This window comes from Monodelphis domestica, chromosome 3, assembly GCF_027887165.1.
Source record: "Monodelphis domestica isolate mMonDom1 chromosome 3, mMonDom1.pri, whole genome shotgun sequence".
Classification (NCBI taxonomy): domain Eukaryota; kingdom Metazoa; phylum Chordata; class Mammalia; order Didelphimorphia; family Didelphidae; genus Monodelphis; species Monodelphis domestica.
In genome coordinates this window covers 154,083,955-154,099,214 of record NC_077229.1, presented here as the reverse complement: position 1 = coordinate 154,099,214, position 15,260 = coordinate 154,083,955, and positions in this window count along the sequence as shown.

Here is a 15,260-nt window from a genome sequence, read left to right as displayed (position 1 = left end):
AGGAGAAATTCTTATTCAAGGGTATTTTGGTGTGAAGAGCCTAATGACCCAATTTTGCTGAGAGACACCAGACTCTCCCAGTAAACCTATTATTGGTTTGTGTCTTTGCCTCTTTCTTTTCCTTCAGATTGGTTGAAAAATGTTCATCAAAGAATTTTTCAGATTTCTATGGAATTTAATCTTGGTAAACACAGTCTGTCATTGCAGACTTTCCTAATTCATGTGTCCTCCTCATAAAAGTCTCTTTTATCAACCATTGGCAGATAATCTGGAAGGAAACATAAGTCTCTTACTTGGTCATATCACTTCTTCCTTCTGAGAGTCAGAAAACCATGGGAGAATACTAACCCACTACATGGAAAACACCCAGAAAAACAAACAAACAATAAAAAAGCACAAAGCTGTACTGTTGTGTTCTAAACCCTACCTTCCTCATTTTCTCACACATATCTTGACCATGTATACTGTGGCCAACCAGGATGGCATGAAATTAGTTTGCAAATACCACTGATGTATTTATCTCCTTTTATTTAAACATGGTGGGCTAAAAGCAGATGGAGAGTGAACTGCCTAAGGCAGTTCCATGAATTCTACCAAATTTCAGGAAAACTTTGGACCTAGATGGAGCAGTGGGGAATGTGGTAAATATATTTAATTTCATTCTGTTCCCTTGATTCCAGGCTTTTCCCCTAACAGGCTATAAATTAATCATATTCTACAATGTAAAAAAAAAACTCTTAGAAGTTATCAAAACCATTTTAAGGAACATTTCTCAAGTTCTTTTAAAGCACTGGTTGTAAATCATATTGTTACTTATAATAAATAATTTTGCAGAGATTATGCTAAATTCATATTTATTAGTTAAGGAAAAAGAAAGAAAGAAGGTATTATTAACCTAACTACCCAAAAGTTCTTCATCAAGTCCTAGATTCCCAATGTGAGAATTAAAATTAATATATAATAACTCAAGTATTATATTCATAATATTTATTAAAATAACTAAAATTAAAAAATCTAGAGTTAAAAAAGCTATCTATGCTGGGAAATACAAAAGGAATTTTGGGGAATGTTGCCCTGGGATTCAAGATTTTCCCACTATACACCAACCTGCACTGACCCATTTTACAAGTGGCAGCAAGGGGGCCCAGCTAAGCACATGATTAAGCCAGAAAAATAAAGGCCAGACAAGGAGTGGGCTTGAGGTCAGGAAGGGACTGGCACCAAAGAGCCTGAGTTCCCAGATTCACAGCCTGGAATGACCTCCAGTTCACAAGCTGGCTTTTTTAAACCTAGTCTAAATCCTTTCCCTAAGATTTTCTAAATGACCAGGATTTTACTCAAGTCCTTACATGTCAAGTCACATTCTTTTAACTTCTGCTGGTCAAGAATCTCACCTGCAAATTAAAATACATGACTATGTGATGTCCAAACCAATGAAGTGAGTCTCCCCAGGATTAAGTTCACCTAAATATTTAATTCACACATTCCCTAAGTTTCTTAACTCATCTGTGGCCTTACAACATCCAGACTGCTTAATGGTCTTCTCATTGCTTACTGAATAAAATATAAATATCACAGTCACTCATTCAAGATTCTTTTCATGATTTTTCAGCTTTATGTCACATTAACTTCTTTCATGCATTCCTATGATATAGCCAAACTGGACAACTTGCACTATGCTGATCTTATCCATCTTTCTTTCACATCTTTTCTTTTACACATTCCCTTTCCCATGCTTGCAGTGCTCTCTTTCATTGTCACTACTGTTTGAAATGTTTGACATTATGGAAGGGGAAAGAAGCAATAAGTATTCACATATCCCAGTGTAAAAATGGAGATCTGAATCCAGGACTTCAATCCCCAGAAGTCCTTGTTCCACTTCCCCAGAATGCTTTGTAATCTTACTGAATTTTCACCTGGGCCAATAGCAAATTTTGATTTAAAGGGTCTCCGCTGTTGGTGGGGTCTTTTTCTCTTTCCTGTTGAAGCTTCCAAGCAGACACGTCTCTTTTCATAATGTAGGTGAGGTTGTGTCTAGGCCTCTCTGGGCCTAGACACGTGCTTTTTTATTCTGTAATTTTCTTTAATCCTTAACCTTTAATAAACCTCTTAAAATATAATACTCCTTGGAGAGAGAAACTAATTTCTAATTGCCTCACTTTCCCTAAATTTTTATCTTTACAGTTTGTCAAAAACGAAGGGATAAATGAAATATCTCAGTCTTCTGATTCTTTTCTGACTCTTTTCTCTACTAAGTTCAGCTTTTAATAGCTAGTGCCTAGAAAAATTTTTAAGCCAAATTTTCTTCAAGATGCTTTTTTAGAAAACTCTGCCCTTCCCTCCCACCAGCTTGGCTGCTTCTCCCTGCCTGCATGCTTTCCTGCCTGCAACCCCACACTCCAGACCTGTTTGCTGATCACCTGGTTCCTGGCTGCTTCATTCTGGCAGCTGCTGCGCCTGGTCTTTCGCTCACCTGGCCCACCTGATTCAAGTCAGATCTCAATCACCTGGTGACCCACCTGCTGGCCCCAGCAAAACTCTAGCCATGGAGCAGGACTCATTTTTACTAGCTGGTAAAAAACAGGGGTATTGATGGAGGATCATAGGAGGAGAGAGAGAAAAGGGAGAGGAGAAGAAACAGACTTTTCCAAACAGGAACTTAAAAGCAATGGGCTATTTAAAAGGATACCTTTTGACTGTTCTGGTAATTTCATTGATTGTACCTGCATGCCAGAAAGAAAATTCAGCTCCGTACAACTTTAACTTTGGAGGGTCAGCTTGGGTGGCTCAGTGAACTGAGAGCAATGCGTGGAGATGGGAGGTCCTGGGTTAAAATCTGGCCTCAGATACTTCCCAGCTGCGGGTCCCTGGATGGGTCCCTTAACCCCCATTGCATAGCCCTTACGAATTTTCTGCCTTCTGAAAATAGATATCTAAATGGATAATTTAAAACAAAAACCCAAAGAATTTTAAAAAGACTAGAGGTTATAATTTTTAAGGGATTTCAGACTCCAATGATTTATAAAAAATCGCTGTATTCTATTGCATTTTACTGTTTGCATTGTTTATGATTTAACTTTATGATTTTAAATTCATATATTACTGCATTCAATATTATTCTCTTATACTGAATCATTTTAATGTACTGAGTTTAACTGTTATATTCTGTTGCTTTTCCCCTATAACCATATTGAACACATATCATTGTAATTAATTCCATATATGAAAACAGCCTTTCTATTTTTGCCTTTGTAAATTGTCACATAGAGAATAGATGGACTTCATCAGAACTGGTTACAATTGCTATAATAATCTTTAGAAAATTTACTGTGCTAAATATCTCCAATTTATTTTAAGGGTTTTTTTAAACATGATTTTTGGAATTTTTTTTTAAACAATCTCTGGTCATTTTTTCCCTGCCCCTACCACAAGTTAAGGCCCATTCTAGTAGCTGAAATGAAATACATTTTATAACCCCCAACCTTCCCGCATTTCTAAATATGTGAATGGAAGTTGGGGCAGTTAATCTCAGGGCCTTTGTACCCCTAAAAAGCCTCCAAAAAAGGAGCACCTCTCATTTATAACACTTCAGCTCACTACTTTACTTCCACCAGAATGATATCTAGATTTCATGATGTTCTAAACCCAAAATGAGTTTTACTTTGTTTTAAAAAAAAATGTTTATTACCAAGATTGAAAGATTGCTATGTTTATAAAAATTTGTGATGAATATCCATCAGTTCATAGATTTTTAAAAAAATGCCATACAGCAACTTATGTGAAATATGATAGTGTGTTTGTATTCTATTGTAATTAATTGGGCTATTGAGAATTTTGGGGATATTGATAACCACATATTTGTACTACTGTTCTTTAAAAATGAAAAATGTTACCTTGTTCAATTCATTTGCTCATACTTACAGTGGATCATGGCCAGATATGAAGAGGAAATGGACCTCATTTTTGGTGAGAAAGCCTTGCATTCTATATTTTCTTAGCTGACACAGTGTGTCAATGATTATAAGCTACATTTTCTTTTTTAAAGCTCTTTTATTATTATATTTTTCTTGCATGTGCAATATACTTTTTCAGTTTTTTTCTCTCCTTTTTATATTTGAAGCACATGTCACCAGCATTAAGTATATATTTAGTTTTTCTTTTCTTAGAATTTTTACATACAAGACTTTGATAGTCTATATTTTCATCCAGTATTTTCTTTTCTTTTGGATTTTTCTGATGTGTTTTTAATTTCTCTTGCCAATTGATTCATATACCTCATACCTCAGCCATGCATCCCTAAGTGATTCTGTTTTTTTCAATCACCCTCTTAATGGGGGAATGTAAAACATTTCATTATTTTACATTGCAAAGTTTAAATTCCTTTTGAAAAGAATTTTAGGTAAAGAAAGATGCTACTTCCCTGAATCCAGAAACTGAACTGTTGGAGAAGACACCATGAAGATGCCACAAGATCACAAGCTGCACAAAAAAGAAATCCAAATTGAACTCTGGGTGTAGTTGATGGAACATTATAGTCGAGGAATACCTCCTCTTTTCTTTATTTGTATTTGCCTAAGATAAAGTTGTGGACTTACTTATCTTTGCTTCAGACAAAGATAAGGATTGACACCTTCGCCCATCTTGGGACCAAGGATGGAATGTAAACAAGAAGGCTGCGGGATAAAATTTATGAAGGGCTAATTGCGATTAGGTGGGCGCCTATCCCCTCGTCTGTCTCCTTCCTCTTTGTTTGTATTTGCATTAACGGAAGAATGTAGGCTGACCTTCGAACACCTGACTATCCCTTGATCAAGATTAGAGTTTCTGGAATGTAGAGTTGTACATTCCTGTAGGTTTTTTGTCTAAGTAGTCTTTGCCTATAAAAGTTCTGTGTGAAGCAAATAAAATTGGCACTATTTCTCTCTTTTCATATAGTGTCCATCTCTTCTTTTGTTACTCTTCATTTTTCGTTACCCCAAACAGGATGTCACAGGACTGGCCGACCCTGTGGATGAGTCTTGTAAGCCTTAGAGTCTTACAAATGGCTGCCCGGACAGGGACTTTCATTCGTAACCCCGATTCCTTTGCTGGTCAAAGGATGATGAAGAGTTAACAGCTTTTGCCCCGAGACTGCAGCTCGGATGGGCAGAAGAATCGAACAGAGAGAGTGCAGTATTTGTGGGCCTCCTCTGTTCCCCAACTTTTTCTCTCTTTCGCTTTTTAGTTTAAACTGTCCCCTATTAGGGACCCCCTTCCCCCCATTCTTTTCTTTTCTTGGAACCCTTCCTTCGGTTTTCTTTGGAGAACCCCCGACGTTGTGTGCTGGTCATGCAGTTTCAATGCTACGGAGATCCCCTTGGTGGTGAGCATACGAGATACTCTAAGGGTGAGAGGGAAATTATATTTTTTCTTTAGAATGGATCCTAAAAGACTGATTTTTTCCTTGCAAAGCATGCTTGTCACAATGTTGTGTGTTTCTGTTTTTTGTTGTCTTTGTCAAAGTCTCATCTCTATGTATTCTTAAATTGGACACACAAAAAGAATGTAAAATGGGATAGTTGCAAGATTGAACTTGTCTGTCAAAAATCCTCAGCAGAGGACAAAAGCAAATACCTGTTCAATGATTTTTTCCTCTTTCTTCCTTTGGATGGGCCCCCAAAGGAGCGAAAAAGAGAAAAATTCAGAGCAGAAAAAGGGAGATTTTTACTCCACAATTAGAGGCTATTTTTCACTTAAGATTAATCCTATGGTTTGATGTAAGCAATTTGGGAGTATTGTTAATGATTTTGATATGATCTAAATTTAATTTCGTGCAACTATTTGTCAGTTAAATGTGAAATATTAATCAGATTTTATTAAGCACAACAAAACTCCTGGTTAGAAGTTTGTTTTATTAAATATTGCTATGCATAATGGTTTCAGTGAATTTGAGAATTGTCTAAATGTGGCTGATAGCCAGACTGACACAGAGAGGGAATATTTTATTCTATAAGGACAAAAAATTGCACTGGCTACTTTATATATGTAAAAGTCATCATGTTGTTGAGAAGAACTTATTCTAGAAATTAAATTCGGGATTTTTTCAAATCAGATTTATTTTAATGCATGTGCTGTCAGGAATAGTAACAAGAAATCATATGACACACAAGAAGTTTAAGTAATCTGTTCATGGAATTTTATAATACTAGTATTAAGAATTTGGTATTTTGCAAGAGAGAATTTCTAAATGATGTTGTTTTTGATCAAAGTTATATGAATTGTTTTTAAATGTGAAAAATGCATAGGAAGGAATTGGTAATCTAGAGATGAACATGTATGTATTCAGATACCAAATGCTGGAAATTAGTGATGCTGAGTGAATACAGAATATGTATGCATTTGTATTATGAAGAGAATTAAGTTTTCCACCTAAATAGGTTAAGGGTATATGATATACAAACTGTATGTCCTTAACAAGACAAATTTAACCAGCCCTGAAATCAAGAGGGCTTGTCATGAAGATTGAATACAATTCCATATAGTGCCTTTCCTCTACTTACAATAATGGTAAAGAGGGGAAGCCAGAAGAAATAATGAAGTAGTCCCAATAAGAGAAAATAATTAATTGAAGTAGATAAAGGGGACTTATCCCTTCCTAAGTTTTTTTTTTAGGAAACAGACCCAGCCCCCTCCTCCTCAGGAGGTCAAACAGTTTTTGCAGGCTGCAAAAAAAGACTCTAATTAGCTGAAGGATAAGAATTAGGAAGGTCAGGTAACAAAAGGAACTTCAGGAATATCAAAGAGGTCCGGCTGGAATGCCAGGTAACATATAGCTAACTAGGGATGTGATTAAGTAACTGTGAAAGTAACCAGCCTCTGAGGACAAACCTCAGGATCTCTGACCTCACATAACTATGTTTGTGATCAAACTATGTTTGATTGTCAAATAAGAATCTTTATGTGAAAGGAAATAACTTTATATCTTATAACCTATCTATATAAGTTTATAATTGAATTTGGAGGTGTCTGGATTCGTTTTATGAAGTGTTCCACTGCAATAAGAGTAATGAATAGAGATACTAACTGATATTCTTATATTCTAGTATGAATTAGATATAATTGTAATAATGTTTATGGAATTTAATCAGGAATATAGCAATATTTTAGGCTAAACGAAAACTAAACTGTAGGTTTTATTCTACTTTAGACAGGTTTTGAGGAGTGCACGTAAATGCTTTGTGCTTCAGTTTGGTTACACACTGAAACATTGCTAAAGGACTTAATCAAAGTTATTTGGGAGTTGTGGAGTTTAAACTAAAATCCACTGAGAGTAAATTATTATGAAAGAGGTTTGATAAATTCAATATTATAGTAAGCTCACTTGTTAAAGAAGGATGGGACAAGGCTGTTAAGTAATAAATCTAAATTGAGCCAAGGAGCCTTAGGATCAATTGCTCAGAAGCTATTAACCCCTTCCTTGCACACAGGAAGGAGAAAGAAGTTCCACACTAATACTTATGAACTGCAATAGGGATCTCAAAGAGTTAACAACCTCTGTGTGATAGAACTTAAGATAAGTGTATTTTAATTGTAGATTCAGAGGTTTTAAGACACTCAAACAAACAAACTTTGCCAGGCCTGGTCTGACCAAGTAGCTTGTTTGAAGCTGTGAATTTTAGTGCAAACATTCCATGTCCAGAATGATAAGATTATTCAGCCAACAAGATGTAGCTTCAGCCCTTCATTCTGTAAGACTACACTTTCTTGCTCTGTACATCGTCCATTATATGGATGATATTCTTATCGTGGCTGAAGATGAATCTCAAATATGCAAATGCTAATTACAAGACAGGAGTATACAAGGAAGGTAGTTCACCTGTCATTTTTACCACTCCTTATTCTTCTACCCAACAAAATGAATTAACAGCTGTTTTACTAGTTTTTTGGTTATTTCAGGAGCCTTTCAACCCTATAATGGACTCTAAATATGTTTTTCAGTTCTTGCAGGGTATAGAAAAAGCTGTTATCAGATCTACTCAAAGCAATGTACAAATGTAAATTACAAACTGTCATATGACAAAGGATACATCCAGTATGTCATGCATGTACACAGTCATACCACTCTGCCTGGACCTATTTTTAAAGGAAATGATATCATAGATCAAGCTTTGATTGCTCAATGTTATCTAACTGATATACAGTTAGCTGTGGAATCACATCATAGATTTCACCAAAATAGTAATGCTTTATGCCAAATGTTCCAACTCACTAAAGATCAAGCCAAAAGTATTGTTAAAAAGTGTCCTAATTGTGTTAAATGACTGGTCCCCCCAGAACATTTAAAACAGATAATTGACCTGCTTATACTTCCAAACAATTTTTTCTTTTTTGCCACATTTGGGCTATTCACCTCACAGGTATCCCACACAATCCACAAGGACAAACTATTGTGGAGCACAGTAATCAGATCTTAAAAAAAAACATTTCTTTTAAAACAAAAAGGGGGAGACAGCATCCCACATTGATGATTGGCAATAGCTATATATACTATAAATAATTTGATCTTTACTTCCAATAATATATCCAGAGCTGAAAAATTTTTCTCTGCATTTTCTTATGAATGAAATTCAGGTACCACTCCTGTGCTCCCTGCCCCAGAACAAAAACTTGGCATATGGAAAGATGATAATCAAACTTGGCAAGAGGCAAGGACCACCCAGTGGTCCTGCAAGGCCGAGGTTCTGTTTGTGTCTTCACAGGTAAAGACAGAGTATGGCTCCCTCCCCGCTGAGTTCGAGAAATTGACCATAAAGAGAAGGACAAGGAGAGGACACAGGAAGCCTCACAAGGAGACTTGACAACATCTCCATAAGATACTGACTCTTCTGCTTCTGCTTCTGCTTCTGCTTCTATTCCAGAATTTAAGTGAAGCTACTGGAGTAAAGAGATGGTCTTTGGGGAACATCCATCTTGGGTAGAGTATGTCAGCATGGGACACACTTTACCAGAAGTCATCTTATATACAAAAACTAACTGATATTCCTGGCATTTACCATTTTGAGAGACAAGCTAAGGACAACAATCAGGCCAACAATTTGTTTGTGTCTTTCAATTGGACTGGACTAGTTGAGGCACCCCCAGTATGCCTCGCAAGAGACCATCCTGCATGCCTGCCCCTCAGATCTCTGCAGGTGCATTATTATGGTCATCCTGACCTGTCAGACTCTTTCTGGATAGGACCTTATCATGTAGATAAAAGGGAAAAATATGAAGATTATGGCCAACTGCAATATCTAGGTTGGCTAGGGGAATCTTGTGATAGTATTTGGGGACAAGAAAGACCTATTTGTCCATATGTGATGGGATATGAACAAAGAGACACTGTTAATGTTTCTGCCCTTGCTGTCATGTAGATTTAAAAGGGCATCATGTATTCATTGGAAAAATATGATTTGGGTGTATTGGCATAACGACACAAGGTGTATTGGAAAGAAATTGGATTCTTATAAATTTCATGATTGTTTTATAGGATAAGCTCGCCTTTGTGGGTGATGCCCCCAGAGCTAATTGGTTACATTTTGCTAATTTCACACAGATTTTGACTGATTATGGAAAGATAGCCCTGGCATTGGATAAAGTAAATATGTCTCATTATGTTAATGTTACTTATAATGGAAAAGTCCAAAATCCAGTAACTAGAAGTGTTACATTAGGCATTCAAGGTAAACACTCAGGGGGGTGGTATCACTCACCGGCAGATAGAGCAATGGAATAATTGTCTCAACTAATCAGCCCTAAGAAAAGAAGATGTAGTTCTTGCTTAGTTTTAGGAATTGTAGCTCTTATAGCCACCATAACAGCTACAACTGTCAGTAGTGTTTCTCTAGTAAAAAATGTAGCTAATGTACAGACCCTAGAACATGATGCAGAATACTTACATGGGCTAGCACAGAATGTAACCCAGGTTTTACGCTTGCAGCAGGATATTAATACAAGGGTTTTTTATGCTTTACAACAAATATCTAAAGATGTATTGTTATTAACCAATCAAGTAGAAATTTTAGCTATCAAGGGTAAATTAAGGTGTGATTATCGCTATTCAGCCTTTTGCCTTCTTCCTGTTAAAGCTAACACGTCTGATGCATTCGAAAAAATTAGAAATGATCTACAAGGTCTTTGGTTAAAGAGTAACATCTCAGAGGACATCCAGCAATTGAACCATATCATTGATGAGATGGATAACTCTTTAGCTGAGGACCTTCGCCCCGAACATATAGCTGACTCGTTATACAATTGGATCAAGTCAGGCCAAAGTTGGCTCTCTCCTTTGGCCCAAATGAGTATAACCATATTAACCTTCATATTGTTCATAGTTATCTTAGCGGTCCTTCTTCCCTGTCTGTTCCAAATCCTTTTGTCCAGCTTGGGAAAAATTGGCCGAATCTTGGCTCTCCACAGAAGTCTTTTGCAGAACAAATAGGGGGAATTGTAGTCGAGGAATACCTCCTCTTTTCTTTATTTGTATTTGCCTAAGATAAAGTTGTGGACTTACTTATCATTGCTTCAGACAAAGATAAGGATTGACACCTTCGCCCATCTTGGGACCAAGGATGGAATGTAAACAAGAAGGCTGCGGGATAAAATTTATGAAGGGCTAATTGCGATTAGGTGGGCGCCTATCCCCTCGTCTGTCTCCTTCCTCTTTGTTTGTATTTGCATTAACGGAAGAATGTAGGCTGACCTTCGAACACCTGACTATCCCTTGATCAAGATTAGAGTTTCTGGAATGTAGAGTTGTACATTCCTGTAGGTTTTTTGTCTAAGTAGTCTTTGCCTATAAAAGTTCTGTGTGAAGCAAATAAAATTGGCACTATTTCTCTCTTTTCATATAGTGTCCATCTCTTCTTTTGTTACTCTTCATTTTTCGTTACCCCAAACAGGATGTCACAGGACTGGCCGACCCTGTGGATGAGTCTTGTAAGCCTTAGAGTCTTACAGAACATTTATTTGTATGTATACTTTCATGCCAAAGGGGACTGCCCTCTAATTGGCTTTTTGTCAATCCGTCCAGCAATTATTATTTTTTTTCTCTTATCCTCAAATTATTGTAATCATTAAATTGTTTATGTTTTTATGATCCTTTGGGGAAGTCCTTCTTCCCAGAGAATCAAATGGGGGTATGTAAAAATGGAGACTTGAATCCAGGACTTCAATCTCCAGAAGTCTTTGCTCCACTTCCCCAGAATGCTTTGTAATCTCACTGAATTCTCACCTGGGCCAAGAGAAAATTATGATTTAAAGGGTCTCTGCCATTGGTGGGGTCTTTTCTTTTTCCTGTTGCCGCTTCCAAGCAGATGTGTCTCTTTTCATAATATAGGTGAGATTCTGTCTAGGCCTCTCTGGGCCTAGACATGTGCTTTCTTATTCTGTAATTTTCTTTAATCCTTAACCTTTAATAAACCTCTAAAATATAATACTCCTTGCAGAAACTAATTTCTAACTGCCTCAGTTTCCCTAAATTTTAATCTTTACACCAGCCTGTGCTAGGTATTTTTTTACAAATATTTTACAAATATTACCTCATTTGGTTCTCACAATAACCCCGAGTTAGGTACTATTATCAGCATTTTCATTTTTCATGGAGAAAACTGAGGTAAAACAAAGATTAAATGACTTGCTCAAGGTCATACAAACTATTAAATGTTGGAGTACAATTTTAACTCAGGTCTTGTTGACTCCAGGTCCAGGACTCTGCATGCTAGTGTTATAGTGAATAGAGTGCTGAATATATAGTCAGTAAGACTTGAGTTCAAAATCAGTTCCTGATACTTACAGCTATGTAACCTTAAGCAAGTTATTTAACCTCCATTGACTCAGTGACTTCTACAATAAAATTAAGACAATAATAGCAACTACTTCACAGAGCTGGGAGGATAAAATAAAATATTTGCAAACATTTAGCACAGTGCATGGCATAGAGTAGATGCTATATACATGCTAAATATTATTATTATTATTATTATTATTATTGTTATTATCATTGGCCTTCCTCAACTGCTGCCTCCTCCAATAAATCTTCCATGTTTTTCCCATTAAAAGTGGCCTCTATCTTCTTGAGTCATTTTTACTCACTCTGTTTTCCCCTTTTATATTATGATTTGTATTATAGAAACTTCTCACATCTCTCCCATACCCAAATAGGAAGGAATAAGATTAGATAACTTGTAATATATTTTGAAATTCTAAATCCATTATTTCACTTCATTTTATCCCTGCAGGAGGTATTATACACGGATTAATCTCAACACATGCCTATGTAAGAAAATAACAATTCTTTCAGAAAACAATACCAATTCTTTTTTGCATAGTCATGTGGAATGTCATTGAACTTGAAGTTTGCTTTTTGTATTCTCTTCCTTTCTCTTCTTACTTATGAACTCTAAAAGGGCTTTGACCTTAACACCATCCATTATTGTAGGACAGTATCACCTAATTCAAACATTTCATTTAACAGGAAGCTTAAATCCTCAAAAGTCATGTGACTAATCCAAAATTATAATAGATAGTTCATATTGAATTCAAAGCACCTTAATCCACATCCAGGTCTTTTTTCAGGACACTACACTGTCATGCCAATATATAGCAATATAGTTTTGATTGAAGTATTTTTGCATTCTAGATAGACTAGCAGTTATAAATAAATGACTGTATTCCATTTCATTTTGAAATTATAATTTTTAAAAATATATCAATAATATTAATAATAAAAAATTAAATAGTAACCACTATTAAATAATGAATGTAATCTAAAAAAAAACTTCATGGTACAAAGTGACATCTGCTTAATGTTTTCATCTTGGTTTTTCACAAGTAAGAACACTAACAGAAATTTTTGTCAGTTTAAATCCAAGTAAATTGAATTTAGAGAATACATCTTGTAGTCACACTTTACGTTTTCTTATCTTAATAAGAATAATCAATAATCAAAGTGTGCTGTGGGAAGGAAACAGATTCAAAGATCACTCAATATTTTGAGTTTCATAAGACTTAAAAAGTTTTGCTATCTCAAATAATGAGTATTGATTAAGAACACTAAAACTGGATTCCTTACTACATAAAAGCATTTCCAATGACATACATCACAACCTCTCCTCACCAGGTATGACTCTTATAAATATCCTTGTGTAAATTAGAGTATCCTTCCCCAAAACTGAAAGAAATCCATCTAACATCCTGAGGACATTATAATAGACCTTTTGATATTGTGTAGAAATCAATGGAGCATATGGTCTCTTTCTTAATTTTTCTTTATTCTTGCTGTATTACTGACTTTTTCAATCCCTCATTTGTTAAACTCCTAATATTTTTGTCTTCCACAATTCTTTGTTAGTAATATGTTGTAGTTTTCTAATGTTCATACTGTGAATTTCAAAACTACTCAACCCTATTCAGAATATTCTTTAGAAGATAGGATTTAGCTATTTCCTGATCAATAACAATAGAGATACTTGGAATAACAGAATCAGGTCTTGGAAACTACAATCTCCACTCTACTCAGTGTAGCAAGATTAGGAAGGGCTGCAGCAAAACTCAAGATTTAATTATTTGAGAATATGGCCTTCATCAGACATGTGCAAAAAGGACAGACCTCTGGGAGGTCCTAGGTCAAGCTAGAGCCACCATTGGCACATGTGAGAGAGAGGAAGTGAGGTAGAGGACAGCTCATGAGTTCTCATGACTTCCTGTGAGGAGGGAGAGAGGTGGTTGGAGCCTGGTGCTTGGAGTTGGAGGAGCCCACAACTGTTTTCTCCATTTTGGTCATGTAAGTGATAGGGACTGATCTTTTTCTTTGCCTTGGCTATCCAGGGCCTTGGGTCCACTTTGGCTCAGCCTAAGCAGAGTGGGTATTTAAGCCCTATTTCCTTCTCTCCCCTTTCCCTCTCTCTTTCTCTCCCTCTAATACTTTCTTCCTCCTGTTTGTAATTAAAACACCATAAAAATTGGCAGCTGACTTGAGTGTTTCATTTAGGAATTACATATCTGAATTCCTTGGCGACCTTAAATAAACCTATATCAGTCTTTTAAGGTGATTTCCTTATCACAATACCTCTCTATTGCTCTTCAGACATTAAATATATTCTAAAATATATTTTAGAAATTATACACTTTCAGAGAGATTTGATGCAATTTTATTTTCCCATTCACCTTCTTTCCTTCTCATCTTGGGTAAACTAATTTTTCTTGTGTAGAAAATATTTGGTATTTCAGTACTTGTCTCTATTCCTTGTTTTACTGAACACATTTCCTATCCATAACTTTGAAAGTAAATAAATGATCTCTTCTCTGCTTTTTTATTATTTGATCTTTAATATCAAGATGAGATATGAATTATAATGTTGTTTTCTACTGAACTCTGTAACCCTGTTAAATTTTTTGGGTTTGTTTAATTCATTCATAAATACATTTTTGACACTTAGATTTATACTTTTTTCCATTTATCTCTATTTTTGTACCAGTCAGTCCTCCTTCCTCATGTAAATAAAGTATTATGTCTCTTAATTGTTTTATATTATTCTCTTTTAAAGCAATCACTGCTATATACTTGCTCTCATCTTATTCTTAACTATTCCTCATCCCATTTGTTATATTTTTCCTGAATTTTGTTTCATTAATTTTTGTTTATTAATTAATGTTTGTTTTGTTAATTCTTTCCTTCTTGCTTCATTTTATTTAGTTATTTCATTATTTCCCTAGTATTCCATCTTAGGTAAGAGGTCATGTAAAATCCCTTTCTTCTCTTTCTCTTTTTATTTGTTCTATTGACTGTTTTTTTAAATTTCATTTTCTGTGTTTTTTTTTCTAAAAAAATTCCCCTCATTTTCTTTATTAATTATCTTCCTTGTTAGCTGATCTCCTGATGCTTAAATTTTTCAACTGAATTTTATTTTTCCTGAGATCTTTGGTAATTTAATTATTCCCCCCCCTTATATTATACTATCATTCATTTTCTGACTCTCTCCTCCTGATGGCAGCTTCTTTGGGGCCTGAACTTCAAAATCATTTCAGTTTTTTTAGAAATAAAATTTCTATTTCTTCAGTGTCAATCTTTGTTCTAAATGATTTCTTGGAGGACAGAACATTTCTCTTAAGATTAGTGGAGTGCTACATAGCTACCAACATTTTTCTTGATACAATTATTCTGTTGTTCAATATTCTGCCTGAACTTTGTTATAACACAGAGCTCTTGTTCCTATATGAATAGGTGTCTACTTTTAAATTTT